This window comes from Gobio gobio (assembly GCF_949357685.1).
Source record: "Gobio gobio genome assembly, chromosome: 9".
Lineage (NCBI taxonomy): Eukaryota > Metazoa > Chordata > Actinopteri > Cypriniformes > Gobionidae > Gobio > Gobio gobio.
The window spans coordinates 31,197,926-31,217,658 of NC_137115.1; the positions used below are offsets into that span (position 1 = coordinate 31,197,926).

General features: G+C 42.7%; 1 protein-coding gene across 1 annotated transcript in view; it reads left to right on the forward strand.

The window, feature by feature from the left end:
• Nucleotides 1-1,056: 1,056 nt before the first annotated feature.
• LOC307131172 (cholinesterase-like) overlaps nt 1,057-19,733 on the forward strand; it is an 81,684-nt gene continuing 63,007 nt past the window's right edge. Inside the window, exon 1 of the mRNA XM_079824675.1 lies at nt 1,057-1,149. The gene's annotated coding sequence lies outside the window, so the exon portion shown is untranslated. The remainder of the gene's footprint in view (nt 1,150-19,733) is intronic.

Sequence of the window (19,733 nt, forward strand, 5' to 3'; positions counted from 1 at the left end):
AAAAATGAAATGAAAAACTCACCCACACGGACATCATCACGTTAACTCATGACCGAAGCGAATTGAACTTGAAATGATGATCTGTCCATCAGCTGTTTTTTACTGACCTCTCAGGTCAATTAAATGAAAGATGCACTTCAGCACAGACAGCTGCAGTGTTTACAGTGGACTAAAGGTCTCTTAAAAGTGTCTATTAATAAAAATGATTACAAAAATAGCTAGAAAACTGCTAGTAGAACAAAGCAAAAGTTTTTAATAAAATGCTGATTTTAAATAAACAGTATAAACATTAAAAATTATGTAATGGTGTTTTTGTTGTTGACTGTGTAATGTAAATTCTGTTCCATGTGCATGTGCAAACATCTAATAGAATTGAAATTTGGAGAGGGGGCTTCACCTTATTTGAGAGCATGTCACTGAATATAATGTCATGTAGCCTAATAATATCACGTAAAACAATGTCAAAGCAAATGTATCCAGACCAAAGTCATATACATCACACATAATCAAATCATTTTTAGATGAACATTATTCCTGAAGTGGCCTACCGAACTAGGCATTTTCCCCAACTTGGCAGGAAAAACTGAGTTAATGGGCTACAATGAGCAACAGAACTGAGCCCACAAGCCAGTGACTCATATTTGTGTCCCATACCCTGTGACAACAACTCACAAATTCAGCTGAAATCATAGCTTTTAACCTAAATACAGCAGCGCATGGCAAATGAAAACAGAACTAAGCAAAACTAGATAATGCCTAGCAATGACCTCCATCTGTGATTGATTGGACTGACTGATTTAATCATCATGAATATCTTCAGTTGTTAAGCAAGCTCCAATAATTATTAGCTTAAAATAGAAATTCAAGTGTCCACTTTGATTATGATTCATGTTGTTCTTTTCCTCGTTTGAGAATTGCTTTGGATAACAACCCATTGCTAAATAATTTAATGTAAATGCACATGTAAACAAATGTCTAGTCAATCTATCATCCCGATATATCCAAACCTCGCGAGGTTTGAAGTTGGACGCGCCGAACGCACTGCGCGCAAGAGGTGGAGTAGACGCCCGTGAGATAACCGCGAAAACCCAAACACATCTCCTAGTCCGCGCTTGTGGAACAACAGACAGGCAAGCACCATCTGAAAGGGTAGGAACTGCATCTTTATGCTGGCAAGTCTCCGTTTCCAAGCTCGTGGTCACGTTTTGGAGGTTATGTAATTTGTTTCTGCATCTTAAATGGCGGATTTGTGAGTACATTTGTTGACATACCGCTCGGATGATTGCGCAGGCTGGATTCTAGGTTCTGATTCAAAGTTGCGCTCAGTACATGGCGTTTTACGCGACGCCGGGCTCCTGCATCTAGCATTGGATTCTTTGAGGCGCGTCACTGGATTCTATGTAATTTCCCTAATATGCAGCACTACAATTATTTAACCTATTTTAAAGCTGTAATTTGATTCTGCTAGCCTTATCATCAACAGTGCTCCCGCAATCAAAGAACATTTTAAAAGATTGAATGTAATAATAATAAAAAAAAATTAAAGTCATGGATATTTGTAATGAATATAAATTATTCTTGTTGTTATAACAAGTTGTTACGCTTAGCTTATATATATATATTTAAATTGAACAATTTATTACAGGTTTAAAGTATACTTAAATATGTAAATATAAATAAATACAAAACACAATTTACATAACAAATTCACAGTAAAACTAAAGCCACCTAACCCAACTACAATAGGCCTAATATATATATATATATATATATATATATATATATATATATATATATATATATATATATATATATATATATATATATATATATATATATATATTATTATTATTTTTAATGACTTAATCTCCTTTTGCAATATTTATACAGTGATTTATACAAATAATTGTTTCTCTTTTTTTCCCCTCTTCTTCACCATGTCCTTTTAGGGGCTTTGTAACATGAATAAACTTTCAATATATGGTTAAAACATTTCTTAAAAATATTCCATATTACCGTGGCATTCTATGTAAAAGACATTGATACAAATAGAATGCATAACACATCAAACAAAAACAGGGAAATTATGATATTACAAAAAAATAAATAATAATAATAATAATACAAAAATTAAAGTCATGGATATTTGTAATGAATATAAATTATTCTTGTTGTTATAACAAGTTGTTACGCTTAGCTTATATATATATATATATATATATATATATATATATATATATATATATATATATATATATATATATATATATATATATATATATATATATATATATATATATATATATATACACACACATACATACATACAAATATATATATATACACACACATGCATACATACAAATATATATATATATACACAGACATACATACATACAAATATATATATATACACACACATACATACATACAAATATATATATATACACACACATGCATACATACAAATATATATATATATATACACACACATGCATACATACAAATATATATATATACACAGACATACATACATACAAATATATATATATACACACACATACATACATACAAATATATATATATATATATATATATATATATATATATATATATATATATATATATATATATATATATATATATATATATATATATATATATATATATATATATATATAATTATTTACTTTTACTTTGCTAAACAGTGAGAATCAAGCAGGTAATTATGAGGAATTCATGTTCAGTTTTGTTGATGTTGTAAACCTGTATTATAAGTATGAAAGTATTAGCTATCATGAAATGGGTAACATTTTACAATAAGATTTCATTAGTTAACTACATTTGTTAACATTAACTAATAATAAACTGCCCTTCTACAGCATTTATTAATCTTAGTTTATATTAATTTCAGCATTTACACTAATACATTATTAAAATCAAAAGTTGTATATGTTATATTAGTTAATGCACTGTGTCAAGTAACATGAACAAACAATGAACAGCTGAATTTTTATTAACTAACATTGACATTAAAATATTAATATACAATAACAAATGTATTGCTCATGATTAGTTCATGTTGGTTAATACATTAACTTTACAAATGAAACCTTCATGCAAGTGTTACCATATCAAATATATAAATTCCATACAATTTAGAGTTTGACATGGACTTTTTCATTTCATTTCACTAGATGTGTTTCCCCGAGCTAAAAACACGAGCATGTGCTATGGTCTTGGATAAAAACAAATTGAATGACATTGTCAGACTCAGAAAGCTGCTGCTGAACTCAAGACTCGAGTTATGCTTTTATTATAATTAAGCATAACTTGCACGCTCCCGCAACCTTTACAGTAGCGCGGTGGTAGGATAAATATACATTTTCTGTATTAGCTTACCTGCTGATCGTGTAGTTTGAAAACTCGCGCGGCTAATCGCTGTGCTGTGTGCAGGCTGCGTGTATAGCGCTGAAAAGTAAACTCCGCATACCGATCCACCTCCGCCAAAAAAAATAAATAAAAAAAATATACTTTTTGTAATATTGTTAGTGGTAAAATGGTATATAAGCGTATTGTTATTTATTCAAATATTTATAATAATAGTAATAAATATTATTTACTATTACCAGGGAGGGGCACATTACATTTTGAGACAAAAGGGGCAGGGGCTTGAGCCCCCCCGTCCGTATTCCTTTCTTTTAAAGCGGTGCGCTGTCACCCTTCCTATGTAACAGTCAAATCATGTAACATGACTGTCATAATATACATCTTGCCGGACGTGCTCGATACAAAATAAATAAATAAAAAGAGTTAAAAGGATATCGAGCTGCGAAAGAGACACTGTTCCACAGGTTGCTTAATGTGTGTGAGATCCGAGGCATGGACAAGTATGTGCCACTTTAAACAGACAAATACCGTAGACCATAAAAAAAGATGGATGACGCACCATCACTCATTCCATTGTTGATACATTCCAAGCCGTCCATGTCCCAATTAGGGATGAAACGATTACCGGTTTCACGATAAACCACGATAAAATTTAGTGACGGTTAGTAATATCGTATAAAATTTTATTATCATTAAAACCGCTTGTGATTATCACGGTTGTGAAAACTCGCGGTAAATCTTGTCCAGTCAGCGTCAGTCTGGCGCACCGCTGTTTTCTGAATGAGGAGAAATGGCAGAAAGCAGTGACAGCACTCGGGGGATTGTTCTGCCTTCTAAAAGGACCAAATCTGAGGCGTGGTCATATTTTGGCTTTTACAAAAGTCCAGAGGGAAACTTAATCTAAGATGGTCACCCTGTCTGCAAACATGCCAGAAGAAAGTCGCTGTAATAGGGAAAACACTTCAAAACTACGAACGCAAGGCAAGTGGACTTTGACCTCAATACCAAACCTACGTCTGGGAAATAATAACGTGAAGCGAACGAACAAATTCAGACAAGACTAGGGTGACATTTAAGGGATAATAATCAGGGTTTGACATTAACAACCGCCATTTGCGAGTGTAACGTTATTTCGGCTGCACACTAGCCACTCTGGCTGTTGAAGTTATAATAGTCTTCTCAAAAGCCATCTGTTATAATCGCGTTGCGCATTATAAGCACTTACACGTGCTTCTATTGAGTTTATGAATGCAATATCTCATAATCAGAGGCGTTCAGATTAGCGGAGTTTTGTTCAGAGCGCGCGCCGCTCTCACACGCTGAAATCTGCACTCAAAGCAGAGATAAACGTGTGCTGTACACAGGAGATTCACTCATCATACAGTGGATGACTGTTTATGTTCTATTTCAGCAGCGAAAATGGTTTAAAAAAACACAACAGAACCACAGCGCATCTGATATGACTGGCATAACGCAGGCGAATTTAGGGACCGTCTGTAAAGTTACATACAACATTGGTAACGTTTTACACGTTTCAAACTTCAATAGCATTTGAAGAGAATGACAGTCATAAAAAGACTGTAAAGTGTTCATCTAGGTGTCAGGTATGATGCACACATTTTGATATTTAATAAAATAAACTGTCAAATCATATGGAAATATGGATATGCATTATTTCACTAGGATACTGTTTGGGCTCTAACACAAAATATGCTAGATTTAAATGTGTCTGATACAACACTGATGAGAATATTGCTTGGGAATATATTTACAGTGATAATATTAGAGATTATATTTACGACAAATTATTATTATTTATGTGTTATGCGTTGCTATTGATGACGGCCATTAAGGAAGGAAATCCCACAGAATCTAGCTTAAAAAAGTGCTTAGAGCTGCTTTAGTTATTTGTTGTTTGTTGAATTTCAAATATAAAACTTGTTGAAATGTTTTAAGTGTGTGCATCTGTTCTTTTTGAACACTTTCATTTCGTTTGAACAAAACCGTGATAATATTGATAACCGTGATAATTTGGGTCACTATAATCGTGATGTTAAATTTCCATACCGTTTCATCCCTAGTCCCAATATGGTGCTGATTACGGGACCCGAGTCTGCAAGGCCCCGGCACTGGTACACTCTCGCAATCGGTTAGTACAGTTTACTGCTCATTATGGCGGTGTGAAATTAACAGTTATGGAAATGTGGATATTAAAGTTAAAGCTCCAATCTCCTTCTGAAAATCATGAAAAAAGTCTGTAGGTGCCTCAGTGACTACAATCATGACGTCACACGTTTTTTTAGCATCAAATAACTAACTAAAACCAAACGAACACTTGAACTTACATCTGCATGACAAAAACTACCTACGAAACCATATTTAGAAAAATATATATATTTTAAGTGTAATGATTGTTTAGTTTTCCTCAAGTCCCTTTACATGGAGATCCAGCCACCTGGGGGCGATCAAAACGTTTGAACTTAATTTTGCAGGGGGGTATTCCAGAAAGCATGTTATGTGACATACCTGGATATGTTTAAGAGTACGTAAGTTGCTAAGTTCAACTTTCGGTTCCAAAAACAGAGGTAACTTTGAGGGTATGCAAGTAGTCATAGCAACTTACTAATATATTAATTCTAAAGCACTATTATAACAAGGTAATGTTTAAATGCTAATTCAATTCAAATATATTTATTTAATTTATAGTCATCTCACACATGGATCTGCATTCAATTAATTAGCATCAAACAAACAATATAATCCTTATTCTCAGTGAATAAAGATCACTTATTCAACGAAAAGATTTAAAAAAGGATTGCACAACCACCAAATAGGTGGCGATGTGCATTAAGTAGGTTACGTAAATCGGGAATAAACAATAGAAAAAGGAAGTAGAATGGCGTGCTTTTTCTTAGCGTCTTTTTCCATGGTGAATCATTGATTCGTTGCTCTGTTGAGAATGTCTTGTGTGTTAACCGGGAACATACTCAGAGTTGTCTGAACTAGGGATGTCAATTTACACAAAATTCCATGATCGATCGTCGTTTAAATTAACGTTCAGTAATCGATTAATCATTAGCCTTAATACTGCTAGCAGTGGCTTATAGCCGATCGCATGACAGAGTGTGCACACGCTGACAAAACGCCATGTTCCTCACCAAATCAATGGGAAGGGTTTTTAGTCTAAATAAAGGGCTACAGGATTGTAAAATGAATCGATGTGATTGATAATTTAATTTAATTACTTATTTAATAATCAAATATGAGTAATACAACTAGGGCTGCAACTAACGATTATTTTGACAATCGATTAGTTTGTCGATAATTTTTCCGATTAATCTGATAAAAGCCATTTTTTTTTGTTATTGGTTCCACATCCTGTCCAACGCTGTCCTTCAAAACAAACGTGCTATGAAAACACACAATGAACAAAAACAAACAACAATAATAATAATAATAAATAAATTACATTTATATAAATATTTATTATTATATATTATTATATAAATAAATATTTTAGTTATTCAATGGTAACCACAAATTAACCATTGTTTTGCTTCAAATCCATAGTTTAACTATATGGTATGTGTGTGGTTATACAAATGGTTATCAATACTGCATAATTTTTGTAAGGGTATGTTTGTGCTATACATTATGTACAAAAAAAGTTACTAAGCAAATCCCTACATTAAAATGACCTGACGACGGGACGTACGTCTCCGTTCCCTGCTTCAGGGAACGAGGGTTACATACGTAACCGAGACGTTCCCTTTCAGTCGGTCACGTTCGACGTACGTCGGAACTGACCGACGAACTGGGATCCCTACCAACACGCCAGGAGGCTGGCCCTTCCAGCGTCCTGCCTGAGCTCGCTGGACCACTCCTATGTTAGAGTGTGAGTCAGGGCTCCGGGCAGGGAAGGACAGTCACTGCTGTTCCTGCAAGACCCACTCAGTGTGACTATTGGATAACGCTGGGAAAGCGTGTCCATCTCGGGAGATGGTGCGCTGCGGAGCCACGTCCTTCAATGGAAGGAGAGGTGGAATACACATAAGGACTAACCTAACAGGGTAGTGCAACAAATGGCAGTCTCTGGAGTGGACCCAACCTGGTTCCAGGGGGGGAAGAACATACCCAGAGACGACAGAGGAAGCTCTGTCGAGGGAAAGACACGGGGCTAGCCGAGTAGGGTAGCTGGTACCGTGGAGAATGCACATATGGGGTAGCCGTGAGGGGACCGCAACATATGGAACCCAGCCTACACACACGTTCCACAAGCATACGGGTGCAGGCCTGGCATCAGACGGCCGCCACGTCTGACACCGAAGGGGTGACGGAGGAACTCACAGGGTTAGCCGTTTTCGGGGAACACAACTGGAGCAGAATAGACGTACGTATCCCGCCCAGAGGGCGGGAGTGGTGTATGCAAGCCGATACTAGAACGGGCACTTAGTGCTGCTGGCCACTGGGGGCGAGAATGCGGGAAGATACCGGCTCTACATGGAGGCTATAAAATCTAGCGAACGTGTTAGGTGTCGCCCAGCCCGCAGCTCTACATATATCTGTCAGCGAGGCGCCTTGAGCCAACGCCCAGGAAGAAGCAACACTCCTTGTTGAGTGTGCTCGCAACCCGAACGGGCAAGGTACGTCTTGGAACTGGTAAGCCAAGACAATGGCATCCACTATCCAGTGGGCCAACCTCAGCTTGGAGACAGCCTTTCCCTTCTGCTGGCCTCCGTAACAGATGAAGAGCTGCTGTGAGGATCTGAAGCTCTGAGTCCGGTCAACGTAAGCGCGAAGAGCGCGGACGGGACAAAAAGCTAGGGCTGGGTCTGCCTCCTCCGAAGTCAAGTCAAGTCAAGTCAACTTTATTTATATAGCGCTTTTAACAATGTAGATTGTTTCAAAGCAGCTTTACAGTGTTAAACAGGAAAATAATGCAGCATAATTTTATTCAGCTGTATAGCCATTCTGGAAAAATTTCAAGTATCATACAGTGACAGTGTGGGCTTTAGATCAATAATTTGATCAGTAATTTAGTTTAAATGGTTAATTTAGTTTATTATTTAGATGTATTTCGATGTTTAGTTGAAAAATTTAGTGTCCCCAACTGAGCACGCCAAGCCAGAGGCAACAGTGGCAAGGAAACCAAAACCCCATTAGGTGACCTAATGGAGAAAAATAAACCTTGGGAGAAACCAGGCTCAGTCGGGGTGCCAGTTCTCCTCTGGCCAATTAACAAACAGCGTATTATTATTATTATTCTGGCAGTTTTACAGCTCGGAGGTCATAATAGATCAGAATATTCGAGGGACCGGGGGCAACATGCTGGAGACGGGTTTATTGAGGATGATGTTGATTAAATAATTATTAAAGTGCAATATTCGAATGATCGGAGGCAACACGCTGGAGACGGGTTTATTGAGGATGACATATCGATTTAAGTATTATTTAATTGTAATATTCGAACAATCTGAGTCAACACGCCGGAGACGGGTTTATTGAGATGCCGTGTCGATGAGGCAGTTGCAGGGGGAGTCTAATCACGGTCTCCCAGACACTTCAGGGTCCTGTGTTGGTCTTCTCTGGGCGCAGGTCCACCATCTGAACTGGATACGGCCCGGATCCGGCTGACTGCAGTAAACCTCAGGATAAAACAGAGAGACTATCATTAGCGTAGATGCCATTCTTCTGATGATGTAACGAGTACATCAGGTGTAATGGGAAGTGTTCCCGGTTCCGGCTGACCTAGTTAATGCAGCCTAACAATCATTTCATTGAAAAAGTGTTTTATGTGTATGCCACAGTAAAGAGATGTGTTTTTCTGTTCCAGAGTTTAGGTGCTAAATAGGAAAACGATCGACCGCCTGCAGTTGATTTGGATATTCTCGGTATGATCAACTGGCCAGAATTTTGAGACCGCAGTAGACGTGATGGAGTATAATATGTTAAGAGCTCGCTCAAGTATTGGGGAGCTAAACCATTTAGTGCTTTGTAAGTAATAAGTAAGATTTTAAAATTTATGCGATGTTTAATAGGCAGCCAGTGCAGTGTTGACAGAACTGGGCTAATATGGTCATACTTCCTGGTTCTATTAAGAACTCGAGCTGCTGCGTTTTGGACCAGCTGGAGTTTATTTATTAAGCGAGCAGGGCAACCACCCTGTAGAGCATTACAATAATCTAAGCTTGAGGTCATGAACGCATGAACTAACTGTTCAGCATTTTGCATTGAGAGCATGTGCCGTAATTTAGATATATTTTTAAAATGGTAGAAAGCAGTTTTACAGATGCTAGAAACGTGGCTTTCAAACGAAAGATTGGTATCAAAGAGCACACCCAGGTTCCTCACTGATGAACGAGGACTTGACAGAACAGCCATCAAGGCAGCGCTTGCAGGCTCACCACCTGGTCCCGGAAGGGAGTGGTAGGAACCTTGGGCACGTATCCAGGCCGGGGTCTCAGGACAACGTGAGAGTTGGCCGGCCCGAATTCTAGGCACGATTCGTCGACCGAGAGTGCATGCAGGTCCCCAACCCTCTTGATTGAAGCCAATGCAATCAGGAGAACTGTCTTCATGGACAGGATTTTTAGCTCAACAGACTGCAAAGGTTCAAATGGAGGACCCTGAAGTGCTCTGAGCACCAGGGCTAAGTCCCAAGAGGGTAACGAGGTAGAACGAGGAGGATTTAGTCTCCTCGCACCTCTGAGTAACCTGGCGATTAAGTCGTGCTTACCTAAGGATTTACCGTCTACTGCATCGTGATACGCCGCTATTGCTGCGACGTATACTTTGAGGGTGGAGGGAGACAGCCTTCGCTCCAGCCCATCCTGCAGGAAGGAAAGCACAACGTTAATCGAACACCTTCGGGGGTCTTCCCGGTGGGAAGAGCACCACTCGACGAACAGGTTCCACTTCAGAGAGTAGAGGCGCCTCATAGAGGGGGCTCTAGCTGAAGCGATGGTGTCTACCACTGCTTGTGGTAGGCCACCTAGAACCTCCGTGTCCCGTCCAGGGACCAGACATGGAGATTCCAGAGGTCTGGACGCGGGTGCCATAGAGTGCCCTGCCCCTGAGAAAGCAGGTCCTTCCTCAGGGGGATCGGCCAGGGAGAGGCTGTCGCGAGGAGTGTGAGTTCTGGGAACCAGGTCCGGTTGGGCCAGTAGGGCGCAACTAACAAGACCTGCTCCTCGTCCTCCCTGACCTTGCACAGTGTCTGTGCGAGAAGGCTCACTGGGGGAAACGCATATTTGCGTAGGTCCCGGGGCCAGCTGTGCGCCAGTGCATCTGTGCCTAAGGTACCTCCGGTCAGGGAGTAGTACCACTGGCAATGGGTTGAGTCCGGAGAAGCGAACAGGTCTACCTGTGCAACTCTGAAGTGGTCCCATATCAGCTGGACGCTCCGGGGGTGGAGTCGCCATTTGCCCGGAGGTGTCGACTGGCGAGAGAGCTCGTCGGCTGTCTGGTTCAGCGCACCTGGGATGTGAATGGCACGAAGTGACCTCACAAACTTCTGACTCCTCAGGAGGAGATGGCGGGTGAGCCGGAGCATGCAACGGGAGCGTAGACCACCCTGACGGTTGATGTACGCAGCGGCCGCAGTGCTGTCCGAATGGACCAGTACGTGCTTGCCCCGAAGCGACTTCTTGAACCGGGCCAGGGCAAGACGTACCGCCAGTAACTCTAGGCAATTGATATGCCAACGCAGTTGGGGCCCCGTCCACAGACCCAAAACTGTGTGCCCGTTGTACGTGGCCCCCCAGCCCGTGGATGAGGCATCCGTGAAGACCACAGCATGCCTCGACACCTGTTCTAGGGACACTCCGGCCCGGAGAAACGAGGGGTCTGACCACGGACTGAAGGTTTGGCGACAGTAAGGAGTAACTAAGACCCGGTACTGACCGCTCTGCCACGCCCATCTCGGGACTCGGTCGTGCAACCAGCGCTGAAGCGGTCTCATATGAAGCAATCCGAGCGGCGTTACCGCGGATGCAGATGCCATATGCCCCAGGAGCCTCTGAAAGAATTTCAGTGGGACCGCTGTCCTGCCTTTGAACGTATTCAAGCAGTTCAACACTGACCGGGCGCGCTCTGGAGTGAGGTGCGCTGTCCGGCTGACCGAATCCAGCTCCATACCGAGATAAGAGATCCTCTGTGCGGGGCAGAGTTTGCTCTTCTCTCGGTTGACCCGAAGTCCCAACGGGCTGAGGTGACTGAGCACCATGTCCCTGTGTTCGCACAACTGCTCCCGAGACTGGGCGAGTATAAGCCAGTCGTCGCGATAGTTGAGTAAGCGAACGCAGCGTTCTCTGAGCGGAACAATGGCTGCCTCGACGACCTTCGTGAAGACGCGAGGCGACAGGGACAGCCCGAAGGGCAAGACTTTGTACTGATATGCCTTCCCCTCGAACGCAAAGCGTAGGAACGGTCTGTGTCGAGGAAGGATAGAGACATGAAAGTACGCGTCCTTCAGGTCGATCGCTGCGAACCAATCTCGGGGACGGATGCATTGGAAAATGCGTTTCTGCGTTAACATTTTGAACGGGAGCTTGTGCAGGGCCCGATTCAGAATATGCAGGTCCAAGATTGGCTTTAACCCACCCCCTTTCTTGGGTACAATGAAGTAGGGGCTGTAGAACCCCGACCTCATATCGGCTCGATCGCGCCCTCGCCAGCAGGGCATCAATCTCGGACCGCAAGACATGGGCATCGCTGCTCCGCACGGAGGTGAAGAGGATGCCCCTGTACTTGGGAGGCCGGCGTGCGAATTGAATCGCATAGCCGAGTCTAATGGTACGGATGAGCCAGCGAGACGGCCTGGGGAGACCTAACCAGGCCCCCAGAGACCGAACTAGCGGGACCAACGGCACCACAGACGTACCCGGGGTGAGGCAGCGAGGTGGAGTACTCAGACCTGACTCGGGAGGCCCGGAGGCGGCCCGGAGTGTTGCCTGAATACTCCAGGTGGGGCAGAGAGTGGGTGAGAAGGCCCGGGGGGCGTCCTCGGTGCCCAATCTGCTGCCCCCTGGCGAGGGGTGAGAGGGGAGGAAAGGAGTGGCAAGGCCCGGGGGCGTCGCATACTGCCAACCTGTCCCTCTCGGGGCTCAGGGAGGGAAGAAACTGCTCTGAGAATGTGGGTACTGCTGGACTCCGGGGAGCCAGCGGCAGGACCGAAACCAAAAAAATATTCTCCCCCCGGTCCTCCTCCGGGGGAGGGAGGGGTGCGGACACCGTCTCCCCGAGCAATTCCTCTCTCGCTGGGCTTGCCCTTGTGCTTGCTAGCAGGCTCGCGGGACCCTGGACGGGTTCGGCACCTCCCTTGCGCCCGGCCACCTGCTGCCTGGGTGGAGGCGGACGCAGGGTGGCGCCCTCGGCGACAAGCAGATGGAGGTGCTGCGGCCGACGACTGGGTGTAGGCAGCAGCTGGTCGTCGGGGCAGGTTTTTTTTTTTTTTTTTTTTTTTTAAATTTTTTTAGCCACATCCGTCTGCTTCTGGGCCACCAAGAACTGCTGGGCGAAGTTCTCGTTGGCGTCGCCGAAGAGGCCAGCCTGACAGACAGGGGCGTTGAAGAACCGAACTTCGTTGGGCTCACGCATATCTGCCAGGTTTAGCCCCAGCTTCCTGGACCACTGGTGTGGACATCGCCTGACCCAGGGAGCGTGCAGTGACTTTCGTCACCCGGAGAGCGAGGTCCATCACCGCACGCATTTCCTGCATAACCCCTGGGTCGGGACTACCCTCATGCATGCAGGACAGAGGGCAGTGAGAGAGGGAAAAACTTATACAGGTTATGGCCCTTTTGGTGTTCCATATTTTGACACCAAATAGTTCCATGCTGTTAAATTTTTCCAATGCACATCCGGGCAGCCACCCCGGAAAGCATTGCTGTCAACTCTGAATCTGATTCAGCATGAGCACGCACTATTATAGTGGGAAACTCAGCATTATCATTTCCAGCGCATAACAGCCCTCTCTCCGATGCAGTAATTGACATCTGTCCTCCGCCAGAGCGCCAAATGAAACGCTAGATCCTTTTTTTTTTTTTTTTTTTTTTTAAAGGACCAGCAATCCCATCTGTAAGCTACCAGCAGGCATGTGAGACAATGAGCGTGGCCGTCAGACTTGACGGCACACGGTGCGCTGAACAATATAGCCCCTATGAAAGAGCAAGGTGAACAACGCGCCGACGTGGTCATGTTCTCGTGAGAGAACATGAACCACCCACAAACAAAGTCTCAGCACGCTTGTGATGCGATAGAGGAGTGGGGGCCCAGAGAGATGTACTCGGCGGGGAAGCCCCACTGTAATCCTCAGGCCACCAATGCTTATTAGCCAAAGTAATCCTTTTCTGGGGCCCCAGAAAAGAAACTAGATCGGGGAATAAGCGAAGGGACTCAACCCCGTTTGAGGTTTCATAGTCTCGACCGTGCATCAGAGCGGCGAGTGACGCGCTGGGTTGCCGTGACAACCCCCGCTATCAGCCGGCTCGAGACGGCACACGACGCGCTGAACGCTCAAGCCCTTACGAGAAAGGTGAGACGAACAACGCGCCGACGTGACCATGCTCTCCTGAGAGAGCATGGATCACCCACGAAAGCAATCTCACATGTTTATATGCGAGAGAGATTGTGGCCGTCAAATGAGGACAGGAAACAACCGCATCCAGAAACACACGGTTTGAGTGACATCTTGAAAAAGACGCAGGGTCAAACCGTGTTGCTCTTTTAGAAGGAAATGCTCTTTTAGAAGTGCTGAAGCACTCAGGGAGATGGCCGCGGCTCACAGCAGTCTGATTGCAAGCCTGCGTGTGAGCACTCAAAGAACGGAAACGCCCAGCCAACCAACACAGGAACAAGTGTATGTTGCAGCGGCCACTCGCTGACTCGCGCCGTCACACCAGCACCCAGGTAAGAGAGCGATCCTCCTCGAGACTCGTCTAAACACTCTTCGTAGAAACAGCTTGATACAGCAAACCTTTCGGCTCCGAAGTTAAAAAGCAATGATGCGGTATTCCTCTTCCGTATTTATACCCGCGCTGCGGGGCGGTGCGTGGAATGTGTGAACCGCATGCCAATGTCCATTGGCTCGTTTTAATCACTCGAAGTAGGTCGGTCTCTGGAAACAGATCCCAATTCGTCGGTCAGTTCCGACGTACGTCGAACGTGACCGACTGAAAGGGAACTGCAGCTCTCTATATAGATCAGTGGATATAACCTGTAAAATGAACGTTTTGTGCTGAGGCTGCAGACGCATACACACATCTGTTATGACAGGGTATGTTAAACGCTAATGCATTCGCTTGAAGCTTAAAATAAACAATTCTGAGGTTTTGGGCACTTGGATCACGTCCCTTTCCTGCATCAGCTCACTCTGTTTCCACTCCACTATTTCCAGATGCACATTTTGTCCATAAAAATGTGTTATTCACTACTCCACTGCCGCCTGCCTCCGCCATCTCGCTGAATGCTGCAGAGACGCTGTGCGAGAAGCACGTGACATAAAACAACGCCAGCTATTGGCTATTCGCTACTTCTCCTGCTGTACTGGCTGAGTAAAACCTCCAGTGGCTCATTACTGCCACACTTTGGTCACCGCAGATTTAAAATATGCACGAAATGAGCAGCTTACAGCAAATAAAAGTTATTTACCAACTAATCGATTTCTAAATTAGTTGACAACTATTTTAATAATCGATTTTAATCGATTAATTGTTTCAGCTCTAAATACAACGTGTCACCAACTCCACCTCAGATACGTGCTCTTCAGAATGTGTGGATGCGCTCTTCCTGAAACAACGCACTGAAAACACCAACTAGAACCAGTAAATTCACAACGATGTATTACAATATTGTTCTCTTTATAATGATATGTAACATGACAGTCCCAATCATAGTCATTATAAGTTGTGCATTTGGAGCTGATCACCGGCACACTTCACTACTGCATTCATTCTTAACCAGATGCTTCCTGTATGAGATTAAAAAATCAGCTATGGAAAGGCCCATGGAAAATAAACACAATATTACAACTTACATGTGCACAAAGCAAAAGGCTGCGAATGCACATACAAACTTGTAGTCAAGATGAAGGTTTAACTCTAGCTGTAAAATGGTCCCAAACAGAGCTCCGGCGAGCTCGCATCATTATTCCTCGTGTCTGATTTGCATGTTTCGCAGTTGAGAAGCACGTGGTTGCATGACTCTGATTAATCGATGATCGATAGGTTTTATCGATTAAATGTATTATCATCAATTAATCGATCATTGATTAATCATTAACATCCCTCGTCTGCATACCTCGTAGTGGTGCAACGGATCACAAAACTCACGGTTCGGATCGACTACGGATCATGAGTCACGGATCGGATCATTTTTCGGATCAGAATAAAAGGGGGAGGAGACAATTTTTATTTGCTTTCCATTTATTACATAAAAACTTTAAAACTTTTGGTGTTAACATAACCTATATGGAACTTTTGGTGTTAACAAAAATAAAATAAATAAATAACCATCTGAATAAATCAAATTTGGCTTAAAACAACCTGAGACATGAAAATGGGCCTGAGGTTTTTTTTTTTTAAGATTAGGATGTCAACATTCTCAGGGAGAGTTGACCTCTCACACTTGTCAGCATTGCAATTCTCTTTGTAGGCCTATACACTATTTTATAGATATCATGTTTAAACGCACTACACTTAAACAACGTTTTATTGAATTCATTACTTCATATTTATATGGCCTAGTACCTACTTTGGATGTAAATATTACGTTGCTCATGCAAATTGCAAAACAGACAATAGACTATGTTAAAATAACAAACATTTTAAATTAAAACTTACGCTTTTCTTTCGTTTTTAAATCTTTTTACAAGAAATCCTGCAGGTCATAAAGAACTTTGTTTTTCCACCTCCAAGAAAGGACAGGTGCTCTCCATTATTTCTCCTTGTTTACTTAAAGGCCATTTTCCTTGCTTTACTCGAGGCAAAAACCATGTGTTGACTTTAAAACCGAGTAGACGTTACAATATATGCATCTGTGGTGGAATTACTAGATTTTCACATCGATATGTTTGTTTTAATGCGGATGCGCTGTTACTTTAATTCAGCGCCAGCACATCAAAAATAGACTCTGTGCGGAAACGATCGCAGCACAGCTGAATGGCCACGCGCTCCTGGAACGCACTGACGGACCGAAGCCGGGCACAGAAAAAATATGTACCACAAACGCACTGCAAACGGAGTATGTGTGAAACGGACGTCAGCCACTTTCATACGGCTTTCTCGTGCCACAGTGCCTATACTAGAGTTTTGTCCACCACCCTTCTTCCGTCATCATTATATTTTACGGGGAAGCCAAAGTGCTCCCATACATGCGATTTGAATGATGCGGGACGCTTTTCAAGTTCTTCTACTTCTCCGCTAGTCACTGATTAACATGCCCTATTCACGTGAACACGTGTGTTTCTCTGAAACTCAGCATCGAGTTTAAAGGAACGAGATCACTTAAAAAGCAATATTTTAGTCTGCGATCGCTAAACAATTCAGATTAATCCACAAGTTAAAAAAAAAAGCGCAATAAATCCGCGGGTCACGTGCGTGCCGAACCGTGGGTTGTGATCCGTACGGATCACGGATCAACTGCGATCCGTTACACCCCTAATACCTCGAGTAAGCAAGGTTTGGGTTAATCAACCAAGAGTTCAGGGTATATGTGCTTTCTGGAATACCCACCAGGACTTGCGCAGCACACTTGAAAAAATACACACAAAAATATGTAAAAATGTCCTTCTTGGCGAGTTTTCACTTTCCTGATAATTTATTCACCCCCGTGCCATCCAAGATGTTAATGTCTTTCTTTCTTCGGTGGAAAATATATTACGTTTTTTTGAGGAAAACATTTCAGGATTTTTCTCCATATAAATTTCTCAAAAATTTGGAAGGTCCAAATCAATGCAGTTTCAAAGGCTCTGCACGATCCCAGCTGAGGAATAGGGTATTATCTAGCGAAACCATTGGTCATTTTCTTACAAATACAAATACAAAAAAAAAAATAAAAATGTTGTTTATACTTTAACCTAAATTGCTCACCTTGCGCTGTTCTTCCACACACCACGGATTGCGCAATCACGTCGGCAGAAATACCGCCCCCATGTTTACAAAGCGCTCGTGTGAAGACTAATACAAACATCCTTCAGAAAAACAACGATGTCGGAACATTTTGAAGTTGGAGATGGATTTTTTTTTGTAAAGGGCATTGTATTAGTCTTCGCACATTCGCTTGGGGCGGTACTTCCGCCTACGTCTAGTGCGATCTGTCCGAAGTGATTGCGCAATCCGTGGCACGTCGCAGAGCAGTGCAAGATGAGCAATTTAGGTTCAAAAGTATATAAATGTTTATTTTTTCTTGAAAATGACAGATGGTTTCACAAGATAAGACCCTATTCCTCAGCTGTAATCGTGCAGAGCCTCTGAAGCCCTTTGAAACTGCATTGATTTGGACCTTCAACCTATTAGCTGTAATTGAAGTACAGTATGTGAAGAAAAATCCTGGAATGTTTTCCTCAAAAACTTAATTTCTTTTTCGATTGAAGAAAGAAAGACACGAACATCTTGGATGAGATGGGGGGTGAGTAAATTATACATTTTCATTTTAAAGTGAACTAATCCTTTAAAATCGGTTATGTATTAAGTGAATATACACAGCTGGGATCTGTGTTGTCAAAAGTCCTGACAGCGATACCAAGTCAGTATTGAAATTCTTTTAGCGCTGTTGGGCGGAATCGTAAACACCTCTGACTGGCCATCGTGCTCACGCACTCAAAGGGTGTGTCTGTGTTTGGCTACAACGATCAACGCACGGGAGCATTTGAAAGCACAAGCAGGCGTCGACCAGCAGACCGGTAGGCTGATAGATGCCTGCATTCAAATGCTCCCATGTTTATCTGTGTAAGCTCTCTGCGAAAAGCGTCATTGATGTATATTTACAAATATGCATCAATGTTTTTGAAGCGCTGATCACTGTAGCCAATCACAGACATATTTGATGAGCGGGTGAGCACAATGGGCAATAAGAGCTGTTTACGATTCTGCCCAACAGTGCTCAAAGCATAACATTTTTTAAATTTCAGTACCAACTTGGTATTTCTGGGCGGTATAACAGTTCATACCGAATACCGGTATTTATTTTTGTTATGATATGAATTTTGATGATACAGCAATACCGGTATGTCGCTTAAACAACGCTCGGAACGCGGCGCAGCGCATCATTGTTTGAGAGGGGACCCATTTCACTGTTGCACTGAACTAGTGAGAGCAGTCAGAGCACAGCTGAGATTGCATTACAGCCAATGCTGAATCCGAAATCACCCCCTATACCCTCATTCACTATTCCCTACGTTATCACTTTATTTGAAGGAATGAATGAAAACGAGTGCGTGAAGTCGGACAACCGTTGTGTGTACATCGGCTGTACACTCGTTATTGCGGTGCGATGTGGGATAGAATTAGCCTGGTTTTACCAGACTCTCGTACATTTCATTTGTACATAGAGTCTGGCCACTCTCCATTGACAAGCGTTTACTTCCTTGAAGGCGGGTACTCTGCTGAAGTTTAAAACTATTGGATCTGCCAAGAGTCACTCTGGATCTGCCTAACCAATCGCTAACGTTTGGTCGTGACGTAGGTCACGCGCCGTTCGCCTTTGATTCTCAAATTAACTGTGCACACCACCTCAGTGTCAGTGATAAAACCTCATGCATTCGGATTGTTATTTATTCACGGTGAAGAGGAGAGTTTTGTGATCGGAACGCGCTGCTCTCGTGGTGCATATCTCGTGCAATCATAACATGATTGTATGCTGTCAATAAAATGTCATATGCTTGGTATGATAAGAATAAATGCTGCCGTGAATAACAGCACAATTCAAATATTTACGTGCTTTTCTTTTTTAATTTTTTGAGCGGTGAAATATTTTGCTCTTGTAAACACTTGCCAGTATTTAAAGAAATACAAGTCTAGAAATGCAAATTACAGCTCACGCAACCACACAGTGCTCTGAAGGGGTCTATAAAGGATATAAACAGTGAGTTTTGAAGTGATATATTCTTGAAAAATCAGAGATGTGGATTCGGACAGCAATTACATTTACCACACGACCTTGGTGTTTGTCTAAAACAGTCGGTAATTCAGCCTGGGTTTTTCTCGCGGGTGGTGGGAGACGGACGGCTTCAGCCAACTCCTTCACCACTAACGGAGCGAGCTGGAAAAGACTTTTCCCGGTCCACAACATCAGCAGTACAGCAGTGGTTGTTCTTGCTCCGTGTAACGGGAGTTCGTTTGTTCAGG